Here is a 15,978-nt window from a genome sequence, read left to right as displayed (position 1 = left end):
GGACATGCAGGCAATGCTGAGAAAGGTCAGTCCTGTAAAAGATGGAATGTGCCCTCTGCCTGTGTTTATCTCTGTGTGATGTGGCAGGTGCCACATCCTGTGCATTCTCAGTTTGAGAGCATTCATCAAATCATCTCATTGTAGGTCAGCAGGATGAATTACTTGATAAGGACCAGTTCTTCATAACAGAGACCGGGAAGGAAAATGCTCTTGCACACCTGGACACCCACGGCAGCATAGCTGCCAAACCTACATCCAACAGTGATGCATTCCTAAAAAAATTATGGAAACATGCCATTTTTTAAGCTCAACAGTTTGGTGGGGTGGATCACAAACAGGCCACATAGTTTGGCATTCTGCTAGTGGATGGGATAAAGTTTTTCAGAGCCAGGCTCACCCGACAGGTCTGTGCCTCACAAAAACCCAACCTGAAGAACATTCCCAAACCAGCCAAGTACAGGTAAATAGAGTGTGCCCATGTGCAACATCAAACATCAGAGTGGACCACTGTCCTCAGAGGTCAATACAGTGCATTGTTTCCTTGCCAACAAAACTGTACTTAGAATTACCTAAACATTTATGGGCAGCCCAAGTGGCTCAGCGGTTTAGCGCCGCCTTCAGCCCAGAGCGTGATCCCGGAGACCCGGGATCGAGTCCTACATCGGGCTCCCTGCATGGAGCCTGCTTCTCCCTCTGCCTGTGTCTCTGTCTCTCTCCCTCTCTCTGTGTCTCTCATGAATAAATAAATAAAATCTTAAAAAAAAAAAAAGAATTACCTAAGCATTTAGAAATCTCCTCATCCCCAAACGTTTCTTCCTAGGACTCTCCCCTTCCCTTGACCATACGCTGAAAAACACAGTCACCTCTATAACAGACTTTTCCTAGCCTTAATTCTTAGCAAATGCTAACAACCTTTCTGCTCTGGGTAACTGTAACACTCTACTTTTTCTAAATTTGGACATGTCAATCCAGGGAGCTCAAGAGTGATCCAAAGCTCAACTCTTTTAAAGAGAGGCAACCAACACTGAGAGCTAATTATTGTTGTCTCTACCTTGGCATCATGAATATCATTACATAGCAATCCGATGCCTATTTGAGGGAAGGTCTTGGGTTTTCTGCCTCCTTCCAAAGAGTCTCTATTTCCTGTCTCCTCTTGGGTCTACTGGATGGGGTACAGACAACCATGTCAGTCTCTGGTGGGAAAAACCTATTCTCCAGTCACAAGGACCAACATTGAGTTATTTGAAAATCCTTTTTAGTAAAACCTAGTAGGTAATAGAAAAACAACATGTTCTTCCTACTACCATCCTACCTGTCCCCTAAAATTATTCATAATTATTTTATAGGCTCCACTACTGGATCAGTCATTGTACTTCCATCCTGGTTCAGGTTTTACTGAGCTTTCTCCCAGGATGAACTAAGGGTGCATCAGATTATACTGTTAGATGTGAATCTGTTATTTATGGCTGTAAAACCCGAGCTCCACTACTGATTAAATCAAGTAATATATACAATAAGTATCTACGTTGATTTTCAGAGACAAGTCCTTGGTATGTGTAGAAAAGCTCTGTGCCCACTCCTGCTCTGAGACTAGCAGACACGGCTCCATTTCACCTAGTTATTATATCCTTAGCTGGTTAGGGGCATCATGGATTCTAAGTCCTTATATATAAGAACATATGGTTAAAAGTCCTTTGCTGGTTAAATAAAGTAGCAGTGCTGCTGTTTCTGAAAGTGCACAAACAGTAAGGAGGAAATACTAGGTGGGATACTTTTTTTTTTCTTTTTAAGATTTTATTTATTTATTCACGAGAGACAGAGAGACAGAGAGAGAGAGAAGGGCGGGGGAGGGGGGAGTGTGTGCAGAGACACAGGCAGGCTCCATGCAGGGAGCCTGACATGGGACTCGATCCCGGGACTCCAGGATCATGCCCTGGGCCAAAGGCAGGTGCTAAACCGCTGAGCCACCCAGGGATTCCCTAGTAGGATACTTTTAAGGACCTTGTGAAACGGAAGGCGCTGCCTGTGGGGGGGATGGTGGGGAGGTAGTTTTGGGCAATCATCTGCCATGAAAGTTAAAGCAAAAGTCATAACCTGTCTATTTGTTATGCATAGCAGAGAATCAGAGTAAAGCAACACATGTTGAAGCAGTAATTAAAGAAATACCAAGAGTAAACCAAAAGAGCAAAGGCTAAGAGATCTGGTTTGCTGTGGTTAAAATATGCCACATGTTATCTTCTGATTCTCTTTCTTCACCTGTTCACTCAAGTCCCCAAGCTCAGGTACATTCAAGTTTATTTTCAAATGTTTCGCCCCAGGTGAGTCAACACTACAGAAGCGCGGTCCTGCACACTCCTATGATACAAAAGCTTACTGTTTGTCTGTCTGCTTCTCTCCCATTCTAAGCTGTGCACAGGGTCAGTGTTGAGGATCCCAGGTTCCAACAGAAATGGTTTACGTTAGTGCCTTTGCTTCAAGGAATATGCACCCGGCCAACTGGGAGCAAAGCTCGGGTTTTACAGCCTTAAATAACAGATTCACATCTAACAGTATAATCTGATGCACCCTCTTAGTTCTTCCTGGGAGAAAGCTCAGTAAAACCTGAACCAGGATGGAAAACCTGGGCTTCAGAAGCTTACTTCCTTTTCCATGGGGCACAGCACGTTTCCTGTCTGTTCCCTTCCCTCAGGGTTCCTCCTCAGCACCGTCAGCCAAGTTCTTCCCTGTTCCCCAGCCTGACTCTCCGTTTTCCTCCAGCATCTGTCTTGTGCCTCTGGGCCAATTCTCAAGGAAACAGGAAAAGCTCCACTCATTCGTGTAAGGTCACTTTCCCTTCAAGAGGCTGGGACCTGCCCGTGGTCCCAGGCTGGGACCTGCTCTTTCATGCTTCTAACCTAGCCAGTTCTTAGGCAGGAGATCACCTCCTTGTGGACACCGAGGCGGGCCAGGGGGTCCTAGGTCAGCAAAAGATCCTCTCGAGTGACAAGAGTACACTGTGAACTTTGAAGAGGAGCCACCTAGAATCTGAAGACCATATTTCTGAAAGTGGGAGAAGAAGAAGAAAAGAAGGATGAGGAAGTGTTACCTCATCTTATTGCCAGACGATCCTGCTGCGACTTTCTTCAGAAAAGGTAAAGGATATTAAAACCAAACAAACAAAACAACCAAACAACAAAAACAAATGCCATCCCCCGCCCCCCACAATTTCGGTATAGGAAAGAATCTTAAGTTTACTGAAGAAATGTGCAATGGGATTCTCAAAAAAGAAAAACAGAACAAACCAGAACACACAATTTCAGGGTAGGAAAAAGTGGTAAAGGTCACCTACCCTTCCTAATCTACAATACCAAATCTCTTCTATATGCCATCCACTCCTTACAATCTTGAGTGTTTTTTTTTTTTTAATTTAATTTAGATAAGGGGGAAGGGGCAGAAGGAGAGAGACAATCCTCAAGCAGACTCCCAACTGAGCGGGGAACCCATCAATCCCAGGAGCCCAAGATCATGACCTGAGCTAAAATCAAGAGTTGGCTGCTTAAATGACTGCACCACCCAGACACCACCCCATCCTGAGCAGTTCTGACTTATTTTCTGCTCTCCAAGCCCAGGAGAAACATGGATATCCACATTTATTAAGTACTCCTGTATGCAGATGTTGGGTAGATGTGGAGGGACACCCTGGTGAGGTTTACGACTGTCTCTGCCTTGCAGGGATGCTCATCTTCTCTTGAACCACTGATGTCATGGTTCTCTCTAATGTGCTATGAAGGGCTTGATTTCCAAGAACCAAAGAGAAAAGCATTTTAAAAGGTGTTACCCTAGCATTATCTGCCATACCTAGAGCCTTTGATGGGCTGACACTTCTGGGAATATAATCCGCAGGATCCAGCAAAACAATAGTGGTAGTTTTCTTATCCTCCTGGTCCCAATTTCATCTATAGCTAACACTTCTATAACATACGGGGAAGTTCTAGAACAGATCCACTCCATTCTAGGCAACAGTGTGTCCCAGCCCACTAGCAAAGAACACCAGGATTGTTCCTGGTCATCAGGTTAGACATAGGCTCCTACGGGATACAAGACTGAGGAGCTGTTGAATGCATAACTCTTTCCCGGAAGCCACTCAGACTACGAGAGAATCTGAACAGCGTTAATGATACACTGCTATTCCCACGTGAGATTGTGGAGATTATGATGTGAGATTGCAGAAATGAGAACGAAATCTGGACCATTTTGGAAATTGGTACATTTTGGCTCAAAAGCCATTTTTGTAAAGTATAATAATTCTATCCTATATGAAGACTAAATTAGAGAATATGAGTTGAAATTCTATTTCTAGAATGTTTGGGTTTTGCTTATTTTTGATTAGAGATTCAATTCTAACGGCAGTAAAATATAACAGTGAATCCTATTTTGGAAACATGCAATTTCACGGAAGTATACTCCACCCTGTCATAGCTCTGGGTGGAGGAGGAAAAAAAAAACACACCAATCTTCATGCCAGGAAAGTAAGTATTTGCCAACTTTCCAAAGGGATCCTCTTTGAAAACCCAAGCTCACAAGGAAAACTTTTTAATATTTTTTATATTCAAAGACCCTGGAAATAGTCCATCTGACTGCTGGGGTCCAATGAACAGTTTTAGGTTAGGATTCTACTCTCCCTCTAAGAACTGGTAAATATAACTATGCTTGTTGAATAAAGGTAAAATGTCTATTCTCAAAGTGTTCTGTTTTGTTTTTAATTCATAGAGATTAAAATTCAGGTTTCTCTAGGGAAAACAGAAAAGCTTCCTGATAGTGCTATTAAATATTATTAACTGGAAACTGATAGATAATATGAACCAGTTGTTGGATGTCTCATCTATCTGGGATAGTTCCCCTTCAATCTTGAGAAAACAAGTGACTTCTCCATGTTCTTTCCTCCTCTTAAGAATTCTGAAAAGGAAGTTTTAAAAAATGCCAGACCGGGTCAAATCAATGGAGTATTCAGTACTTCTGACATTTATCAAAGAACTCTTTCAAAATTATACCCTGTAACATTATCCTCAACATTTATAGATGTACTGCTAAGATCCTCAATCTCTCTTTTTGATTTATATATGGGGACTTTAAGCACTTATGCAACTCTGCTCTATTTGCAGGTCTGTGACTGCTTCTCAGATGGAGACATTCCATGTGGTGTCCTGAAAAGTATGGACTGTACTACCACAGAACCACAAATACGACAGGATGAACATAGAGGACGAGTACGTGTTGCTTTTGAAGTATTCCCCACCCCTCCCACAAGTGAAATATTCATTCCAAGTCCAGTTCAGCAGAAGTGCCTCCAACAGAGAAGAGCTGCGAGAGAATAAAAGCCTTAAGAGCTGATCTTGATCATGCTTCTATTCAAGGGCTCAACATTCTCAGCATAAATCACAGGACGGTGGAGACAGGAGAGGGGGTGGCCATTATTACTGCTCCAAATGTCTGCTCTCCATGAAGCCTCCCCTCCACCCACCTACCTCATCAACTCTGTAACTAGGCTTTGGGGTCAATGGAATGGGGGTGGAGGTGACACGTGCCTCCCCTGAGTAGAAGGCTTCCAAGTCATCTGTTTCCCTTTGCCCTGAGACCTGCTGTGTCCAATGAAGACTGCCGCTCAGTTGGCCTGAGCTCCAGGGAAAAAAGGCAGTGGACACAGTAGACACGTAAGTCAGGCAAGACACAAGTCTTTGTTTCTGAAGGCCAAAGAGATCCATGGGTCATGCACTGTCACGGCATGATTAAGCCTAAGCTATTTGACAAAGGAAAGATTTCAAAAATCCAAGTCCTACCCTTTTGTTTTTATAGAAGGAAACTGTGTGGAGGAAGAAGAATGACTGGCCCAAGGTAGCACTGTCCTTGTGGTCAGGGCCAGACAGACCAGAGCTTGGAGCTCTCCTTCTGCACAGCAACCACACAAGTAGTAAGAGTGGGATCTGATTCTCAACCACTGCAGGCAAGTCATCATTCCCATTGAAGTCCAAAAATAAAAACAAAAATAAAAACACCTACTACCTGGTGATTTTTATGATCCAGAGGTCTCTAAGGAAAGGCTTTCATAACCAAGCAGCCTTCCTCCCCACCAGGTTGTATGTGTCACAGCATGAGACAGACACTGACATGAGGAGCTTTTCTGTAAAAACATATTATAGGACAGTCCTAAGTGGATTCAGATCTGGTTTTTTGTCCCAGCAGTAGCCTCTGGGAAATTTCACTTTCCTCCTCCAGAGATAGATGGAGGCAAAGAAGATGGAGCTGTGCATTCTAATGGCTTGTTAACAACATTATAAGACTCACAGAGAGACAAAGTAAAACCCAGAGAGCAAGGTCCCTACCTAGGAGAGGCTAGGCTCTAGCCAGAAGTGGGTCTAGATGGACCTTAGGGGTGTGTATTTCCAATGGCAGATTTTTTTTAAAAAGCAAACTACAGTTCATCCTCAGTGTCACACACACTCTTTACTGACTCTTGCACTGAGACAAGGTACTTCTATACTATGGATCATAAGAAAGTTATCTAGACTTCATTCTGTTGCTAGCTTACTTAATAACACCTGATGAGTTGTATGATTGGCACATATCACCCATGCATTACTCTTCCCTCCCCGCCCCCCACTGCCTAAGGAGATCTGAGAGAGAAAGAAAATGCTTTCTCATAGTTAAAAATAGGTTAGTGAAAGCATTCTGTAAGCTGTAACTATCGACCTGTAGTACCACTGTTATTACCAGACAGCTCCTGTCTGCCTCTCCCTTCTCTACAGGTCAAGGTTAGTCAAACCAGCTTATCTTTTCCCAAGTGTGTAGTCAGTGGAGATGTGACAACTTAGAGAAGAGGGGAGCATATTAATGCATCCTTACGTTCTTCAGTCTGTGAAGGTTTTCCATCAACTACTGGAGCGGGAGTGCAACAGAGAGAAAGATGGGTTGTTTGTTATTGTTATTACGAAGGCAAGTGTTTCCTCACTAGAAAACTTCCTTTGCAATCATCCACATCAGACGAATCTTGCTAGAATGTACTGGAACCCAGCTCTCCCAGGACAGTGCAGTATGTACCAAAGCACAATCATTGCTTTCTGGTTGACATTACATTGGGCAAGTAGGAAATAAATGTCCAAGTTTCTCTACTATAAAAGACAAAAAAAAAAAAAAAAAAAGAGGGGACTGAGGACAAGCTGTCCTAGAATTCTGGGGTACAGAACAGCAAAGGAACGTAATTTTAACACTGAGATTGACAGAGATACCAACAAGAGAGAAAGAGCACATTCCATCCATTCCAAAGGGTGTTCACAACTGTAAATCCAGATAATGGGCAGGGTGGCCCACCCTGTTCTCTGTCTGCTAGGACCAGATAAACAGGACGGACACAGGAATGCGCCCAGATAAACCTGAATGCCTCCCTCCCTCTGTCCCTCTATCCTCAAAAACCCTTAGAAGATTTCAGTTTATGATTATTCAAGTATAATAATGTGTTTGAGACCTGACCCATGCACTATCTGAAAGTTTTTATACTTAATGAATGTTCAAGTTGACAGTCAATTAAAACTCTGCATTGTCAAGCCTACTACAAAGCCAACACTCCTGCAACTGTGCAAAATTGAAATAACCCAATGGGGGAGGCATGGCTAACACTATAACTTGACAAAGATAACCTTAAAAGGGAAAGTTTTTGTCCTAGCCTTTTCACACCACAAGCCAATACATGTGCATGCATGAAAATACAAACACGTGCATATACTCAAACACACTCAGACAAGACTGTCTTGGGAAAGATTTAATTCCAGAAGTTTTCAACGTTCATGGATCGATACCCTGTTTTGCCACTGAACGCCTAACTTCTTATCGAGACTCCTTAGGAGTCTCATGAGTCAAAGGATTGCAATTCTTTCCTAAAAAGGATAATGTTTGTTGAAATGCACACAAACACACACAGGCCTTAACTACGAGTGAAAAAAAGGCCAATGATAGCAAGGTGTTGCAAAAGAGAAAAGCATGCCACAACCTGATCCTTGCTTTCTGCTCTTGAACTCCTGCATTAATTATAACAAATTACAGGGAATCCAAGTACAGTTTATAAGTACAATAAACTCCCTAATAATAGCCTATAATTTAATCAAGGGTTCTCTTTAAAAAAAAAAAAAAACTCCTCTACAATACATCATAGAGGGAGAGAGACTATCCTGACACTACTTTCTGCCACACTCTATGCTAGTAGGTACAGATTCCTTCATGACAATCCCAATGATAGGATTTAAAAGAGCCAGATAGGTTTCACTACTGTGGGCTGTGATGCCCTGAACTAGGAAAACATAACAGAAGTAGAAATACCTAGTCTTGAAAGAAAATACAGTCCTAGAGCATGTGATGTTAAAATAGAATCTGAGTCTGTTTTGCTCTGTCTTAAAAATCTCCAATGACTTGGAAAACAGTTTGGCAGTTCCTCAAAAAGTTAATTATGGAGTTATCATATGACCCAGCAATTCCACTCCTAGGTGGATCCCCAAGAGAACTGAGAATGCATGTTCACACAGAAACTCATACACAAATAGCAGCATTATTTATAATGGTCCAAAAGAGGAAACAACCCAAATGTCCATCAACTTATGAATGGATAGACAAAATGCCATCTGTCCATCTGTCCATACGATGGCATAGGATTTAGTCACAGAAAGGACTGAGGTACTGATACTGCTACCACGCGAATGAATTATGAAAACATTAAGTGAAAGATGACACACAAAAAGGTCATATGTTGGATGCTTCCATTTATACGAAATGTCCAGGATAGGCAAATCCATAGACAGAAAGTAGATTAGTGGTCGTCAGAGGCTAAGAGAAGAGAGGCGGGGGCAAGAAAGTGTTCTGAAATTAGATCCTGCCAATGGTTGCACAATGTTGTGACTATACCAAGAACCACTTAATGGTATACTGTAAAATAGTTAAAATATTACAGTTATGTGAAGTGAATTTTATCTCAACCAAATAAAACCTCCAACTGCTTTAGTTGGGAAAAAGTTCACACTTGTGATATGGTATAGAGGCTCCTCATGATCCACTCCTTCCTTTATGACTTCATATCTCCCTACATGCCACACACCTGAACTGTAATCGGTGTACTATGCTTCCCCACCATGTTCCTTTCCGCCTCCTTCCTGTTTCTGCTGACAGTCCTTGCCCATCCTCCTCCGTTTGTACAATCACCTATTCATCCTTTAAAGCTCAGTTGAAATCAATCTGTTTTCATCAGCTTCCCAAACCTCAGCCAGTAAATGGAGCCTCCCCAAGCCCCCGCAGCACTTCACCCAGAACTCTCCTGCAATGTCATCTGTACCTCCCCCAGTCCACCATAACCTCCACCCAGACTGGAGACGGGATCCTATAATTTGATGTCGGTACCTGGCACTAAGTACATACTCAATAAACATTTCTGAGTAGATGAAATGCTAACAGGAGAACTCATACAGAGGGAGGGAGATTGATCACCTCATAGTAAGATTATGAGATGTTCTTTCTATAGTACAAAAGAGGCAACGAGAAGTTTCAAACATGTAACCCATCATGCCATCATGCACTAAGCAGAAAGCCTTGAACTTCTGCTTTTAGACAAAGGGGGGAAAATTCCTTCAAAGACCCAGGAGAGCCAACACAATATTGAAGGAGAGCAAATCTGGAAAAATGACACTACCCAATTTCAAGACATGATAAAGACATAGACAAGAAAATAAATATCAGGGAAAAAATAAACAAATAGACCAACAGAAGAGGGAGTCTGGATATAAACCTTTATAGAGTCAGCTGATCTTTCACAAAGGGGCAAAGGCAATACAATGGAACAAAGATAATCAACCTCTTTATCAAATGGTGTTGGCATAATTGTGGATCACATACCAAAACAAATTTAAAAAACCCCCAAAAAAACCCTAAACAATAACAACAAAAAATTGAAATGACCTTGCACCCTTCACAAAAATTAATTCAAAATGAATGACAGACCTAAATGCAAAATGTAAAACCATAAGAATCCTAGAAGATAATGGGAGAAAATCTGATGACTATGGATATGGCAATGACATTTCAGGTACAACACCAAAGACACAATTAATGAAAGAAATTACTGGCTTTGTTAAAATGTAAAACTCTGTTCTGCAAAAAGCAACGTCAAAGAGAATGAGAAGACCAGCTACAGCCTGGGAGAAACCATTTACAAAAGATACATCTGATAAAGGACTGATCCAAAATATACAAAGAGCTCTTAAAACTCAACCCAATCAAAAAAATGGGCCAAAGATCTTAGTGGACACTTCATCAAAGAAAATAAGTAGATAGCAAAGGAATACATGAAAAGATACTCCACATCATGTCATGAGGGAAAGGCAAATTAAGACAACGAGATACCACTACACAACTATTAGAATGGCTAAAATCCAGAACACTGACAACCAAATGCTGGCAAGGATGTGGAGCAATAAGAACTCTCATTCATGGCTGTGGGAATGCAAAATGGTACAGCCACTTCGGAAGACAGTTTGGTGGTTTCTTAAACTAAACATACGCTTACCATATGATCCAGCAATCATGCTCCTTGGTATTCACTCAGAGGAGTTGAAAACTTCTGTCCATATAAAAACCTGCACAGAGATGTTCCCAGCAGCTTTATCCATAATTTCCAAGACTTGAGAGCAATCAAGAAGTCCTTCAGTAGGTGACTGGATAAGCACACGGTGGCACATCCAGACAATAGAATATTATTTGGCACCAAAAAGAAATGGGCTATCAAGCCACGAAAAGACATGGAGGAACCATAAATGTCTATTGCTAAGTGAAACAAATATAAAAAGTCTACATGCTGTCTGACTCCAACTACATGACATTCTAGGAAAGGCAAACCTATGAAGACACTAAAAAGAACAGTGGTTGCGGAAGGGAAGATGAATAGGTAGAGAGCCCAGACTCCCAGGGTAGTAAAAATACTCTATATGATACTATAATGATGGATACATGTCATTATACATTTGTCCAAATCCATAGGATACACAACACAAAGAGTGAACCCCCTACGGTCAACTATGGCCTCTGGGTGATGATGATGTATCATTCTTGGTAAAGATACTGATGAGTGATGTTGATATTGGTGGAGACTAAGCACGTATGAGGGCAGGGGGGTATACGGGAAATCTCTGTATCTTCCTCTCAATTTTGTTGTAAATCTAAACCTGCTCTAAAAAAGAATCTTACCAAAAAACAACAATAACAACAACAACACACACACACAACTTATTCAGTGTGGACCATTTGTTTATGTGTTGATGATTTACACTGCTTTCTGAGCTACCAAGTAGCAAAGAAGGAACTCAGGCCTGAATCACAGTCAAGGACCAACAACAGCAAAAAATAAACCCTCATGGAGGCAAACCAGAAGAGACTCTTAACTCTAGGAAACAAACTGAGGGTTGCTTGAGGGGAGGTGGGTGGGGATGGGGTAACTGGGTACAGGCGTTAAGGAGGGCATGTGATGTCATGAGAACTGGGTGTTACATGCAAATGATGAACCATCAAATTTTACCCCCCAAATGAATAATACAGTATATGTTCATGAGATTGAATTTATTATTTATTTTATTTATTTTTTAAGAGTCTACTATTTATTCATGAGAGACACAGAGAGGCAGAGACACAGGCAGAGGGGGAAGCAGGCTCCATGCAGGGAGCCCGATGTGGGACCCGATCCCGAGACTCCAGGATCACGCCCTGGGCTAAAAGCAGATGCTCAACCACTGAGCCACCCAGGCATCCCACGAAATTGAATTCAAATCAAGAATTAAAAAAAAAAAGAAAAAAAAAAAAGAAAGTAACCCTCATGGTGGGCAAAAACAACAAGGGTCCCTGCAGACTAGCATGACAAAACCACTCCTCTACATTGCCACTGTAAAATATGGAGCCTTATCCCTCTGATACTAGGAATAAGTATGTCTTGACTCATCAGTTCAAACTATATACCTGCCTGCCTCGAAAATCATATGTTCATAATATTACCTATAACTCCACTGTGGGAAAAGGGAGCTTAAATTACAGCTGTAAGTTGGGTGAGTCAACTTTCCAAAAATCTGCCTTCCTGGTAAAGAGCCAGGATTGTGGCTAAGAAGTTGACATGAATCCTTAAAAATTTGGTGAGCTAGCAGATGGAAGAGTAGGACTGTTGTTAGCTCTCTGCCTGTCCTGAAGGAGAAAATAAATGACAATTAATGAACATGAGGCGAGAGGATCATCTCTGTGGATGGTCATGAGCTCTTCCTTACAGTCCCTAGTTAAAGATAGTGCCAACATTCTCAAAAGTGACAACTGCCAAAGAAGTTAATTCTTCCCTCAATGCAGCAATGTCCCAGAAGTGAGCAGGAGATACTATGTATGGGCTTAATAAATATTTGGTGAATGAATGATGGAATGAAAGTAATTAATTACTTTCTGTAATTAATTAGAGATCATAGATCTCTAGGGATCTAGAGAAATAGAAGAGAGAAATAGAAGTTCCCAGCCTATATTAAGTCACATAGCTAGACACACAGAGTATCTGATCATTACTGTTGACCAGGAAGCTCAGGATGGATACAGATGAATGGGAAGACCATCGGGTACTAGCATTCTATCTTCTTCAACCCAGTTTCCTACCATCACAGCAGGTCAGCACAAAGTGGAGGCTGTCCTTTGCTCTTAGAAATGGAATTATTTTTTTCAAAGATTTTATTTATTTATTCATGAGAGACACAGAGAGAGAGGCAGAGACACAGGCAGAGGGAGAAGCAGGCTCCCTGCAAGAAGCCTGATGTGGGACTGGATCCGGGACCTCAGGATCATGCCCTGAGCCAAAGGCAGAGGCTCAACTGCTGAGTCACACAGGCGTCCCTAGAAATGGAATTAATACAATGGAATAATAATTAGCCATCAAAAAAAAAATGAAATCTTGCCATTTGCAAGGATGTGGATGGAACTAGAGGGTATTACGGAATCAGTAAATTCTACCTCTGAAACCAATAATACATTATGTGTTAATTAACTGAATTTAAATAAAATTAAAAAAAAGAAAAAAGAAAAAAGAAAAGGAATATGCCAGTCGACCCAACTCTCACATACCTGGTGGACTCCAGAAACCACCTCAGATTCTATATTATCCAAAAGGCAAGTGATAAGCCAGGCCAAGGGAACACCTTGCAGCTGTGGGGACCCTCTCATCTAAGGTAAGTGTTAGAAGGAAATGATCTGTCATTGATCATATTTTTCCTGCCTGCCTTCATTTCTGTCTAGAGTTAGCCCAGTCTGGGCTCTGACCCCTAGTACTCTTTGAACATCACCTCCTACACATCCCTCCCGCCAGCATCCCTGTCATCAAAACCATGGCCCCACCCAGGTTTTGTCCCTATGAGCTAGCCAAGTCTAATTTTTTTTTAAATTATTTATTTATGATAGTCACACACAGAGAGAGAGATAGAGAGAGAGGCAGAGACACAGGCAGAGGGAGAAGCAGGCTCCATGCACCGGGAGCCCGACGTGGGATTCGATCCTGAGTCTCCAGGATCGCGCCCTGGGCCAAAGGCAGGCGCTAAACCGCTGCACCACCCAGGGATCCCCTAGCCAAGTCTAATTTTACACTCTGGTTACTGTTTCTACTTATTGGCCAATTTAAATTTTATTTTATTTTTTTTTAAGATTTTATTTATTTATTCATGAGAGACACACACAGAGAGAGAGAGGCAGAGACACAGGCAGAGGGAGAAGCAGGCTCCATGCAGGGAGCCTGACGTGGGACTCCATCCCTGGTCTCCAGGACCACACCCTAGGCTGAAGGCGGCACTAAACCACTGAGCCAGCCCAGCCACCTGGGCTGCCCCTAATTTAAATTTTTTTTTATAATTTTTTTTTTAATTTTTATTTATTTATGATAGTCACAGAGAGAGAGAGAGAGAGGCAGAGACACAGGCAGAGGGAGAAGCAGGCTCCATGCACCGGGAGCCTGACGTGGGATTCGATCCCGGGTCTCCAGGATCGCGCCCTGGGCCAAAGGCAGGCGCCAAACCGCTGCGCCACCCAGGGATCCCCCCTAATTTAAATTTTAAATGCGTCTAATCATTGGGCTTTTAGGTTTTTGTACTTCAACTCTGCAGGTACCCATGGGCTCTCTTAGTCACTTCATGCACATTTTCTCATAGTCATGGCTTAAAAACGTCTGAGTTTATTTAATAGAGTATATTTAAAAACACTGACAGAGTAACACACATACATATACAAGCTAGATGGGAAATTCATCAGAAATAGCAAAAGAGCTACTTCTACCAAGAAGTCAGAAATACAGGAGATCCCTTGAGATCCTATCCGATGACATTCATTTCCACATTATGTACCCTACTCTGAGACAACTGCCCATCCCATCCCACTTTGAATCTGGCCAATAAGATCCATGTTCAACCTCTCATGAACCACAGCTCTTCAGTGTCCCAGATTTTATATATTGCTAATGATGACAGGCTCACCCCTCTCCACTGAGCTCATAAGTACCCTGAAGTCAGTAACCACCCCTCTTTGTTTAATAATTCACAGATACAGTAGATGATTTGAGACTCAGGAACCTGTGCAAAAAGCATTACCATCATTTACTGACTCAGAGAAGTGCAGTGGGTAAAAAGAATGCTTCTTTGGAAGCGAGCCACCCACATAGTTGGCATAAAACAATATTGGACTCAGCAGCAAAACAAAAACCCCAAATCACCTAAACTCCAGGTATTGCACAATATAAGGCTTTTCCCCAGCCACTGAACTAGAATATTTCATTCTATCTTCTTTGTTCCCACTGGATTTTGTAACTAACATAGTTTGATTAGGCAATTTGTTTAATTATGAATATCTACTTTTCTTGGCTATTTTAAAAGCTTGTTTTGTTTCTCTTTGTATTTGCCCTCAACATCTAGCATACAGTAGGTCTTCACTGTACATTTACATCGGAGCAAGACAGGAGGACACCTATATGTGACGTGGCCTTCCTTCAAAGCCAACTAATTACAGAATGGCTGAAAGAAACTCTACATTGTTGCTAGGTTATACTCTGAAAGAAATAATAAAAATAAAAATATCCCACATGTCTATTAAAAGCTTTAGAGCCTTGAACTCTCCACAACTGAAATCATAATCAATTTCTCTAGATGTTAAATCAGAAGATTCAAATGATCCTTCATTGTAATGGTGCCTTAGATTCACAACACTGTTTTCCAAGTGTTCTTAGGTGCAGTAGTTCATGTCATTTCATATTCACAGAAACTCTCAAAGATGGTCACATGTTTTGCATTTACCCATGAGGAAATGCAAGCTCAGAGAGGCAAGGTGACTTGCCAGGTCTTCTGATTTTATAGGCAAGTGCCCTTTTATTACAATGCTGTGCCTGTGTAGTCAACTGGGATGGTCTGTCATTTCTGTAGATCTGGAGTATAAATGTGAAAGGAAACACTGGAAGGATGAAAAAAAAAAAAACTACAGAAAGTTGTAAACACACGACAACATGAATCCAGGGACCATTTACTGAATTTTTGCAGCTGGAAATGAATGCTCTTCTTCTGCAGAATCTTCAAAAGCAGCTGAGGGTATCAAATGTAGCAGCAACTGCCAAAGATAAAATACCAAACCAGCAAACATCTCACTGCCCAAGAATCTAGCATCTTCCTATGCTGCTATGTCTGCCAAAATTGTGCTTGACATTTTCAGGCATGGAAATGTCTGTCTACAATTCTTCCTTTCAACCCTCATCTAGGGCTCTAGGATTAAAGGACTAGATAGAGATACTCCTTTTGTTGGATGCAATTTAAGAAATACTTCTGGATGCCCTTTCTTCTTTTAGAGTATGGTTTTCTAACTGCCCCAGTCCCTTTTAAAGGCAATCTTTAACATCCTACTCCCCAAACACATAGTAGACTTAAAGGT

The 15,978-nt window shown here is 41.7% G+C and overlaps 1 protein-coding gene across 3 annotated transcripts in view; it reads right to left on the bottom strand.

Annotated features, from left to right (window-relative positions):
• PTPN14 (protein tyrosine phosphatase non-receptor type 14) overlaps positions 1 to 15,978 on the bottom strand; it is a 180,388-nt gene that overhangs the window by 56,862 nt on the left and 107,548 nt on the right. The window lies entirely within an intron of this gene.

This window comes from Canis lupus, chromosome 6 (assembly GCF_048164855.1).
Source record: "Canis lupus baileyi chromosome 6, mCanLup2.hap1, whole genome shotgun sequence".
NCBI lineage: Eukaryota > Metazoa > Chordata > Mammalia > Carnivora > Canidae > Canis > Canis lupus.
The sequence above is the reverse complement of the archived record's forward strand: the minus strand, read 5'-3'. Positions and strand labels throughout refer to the sequence as shown.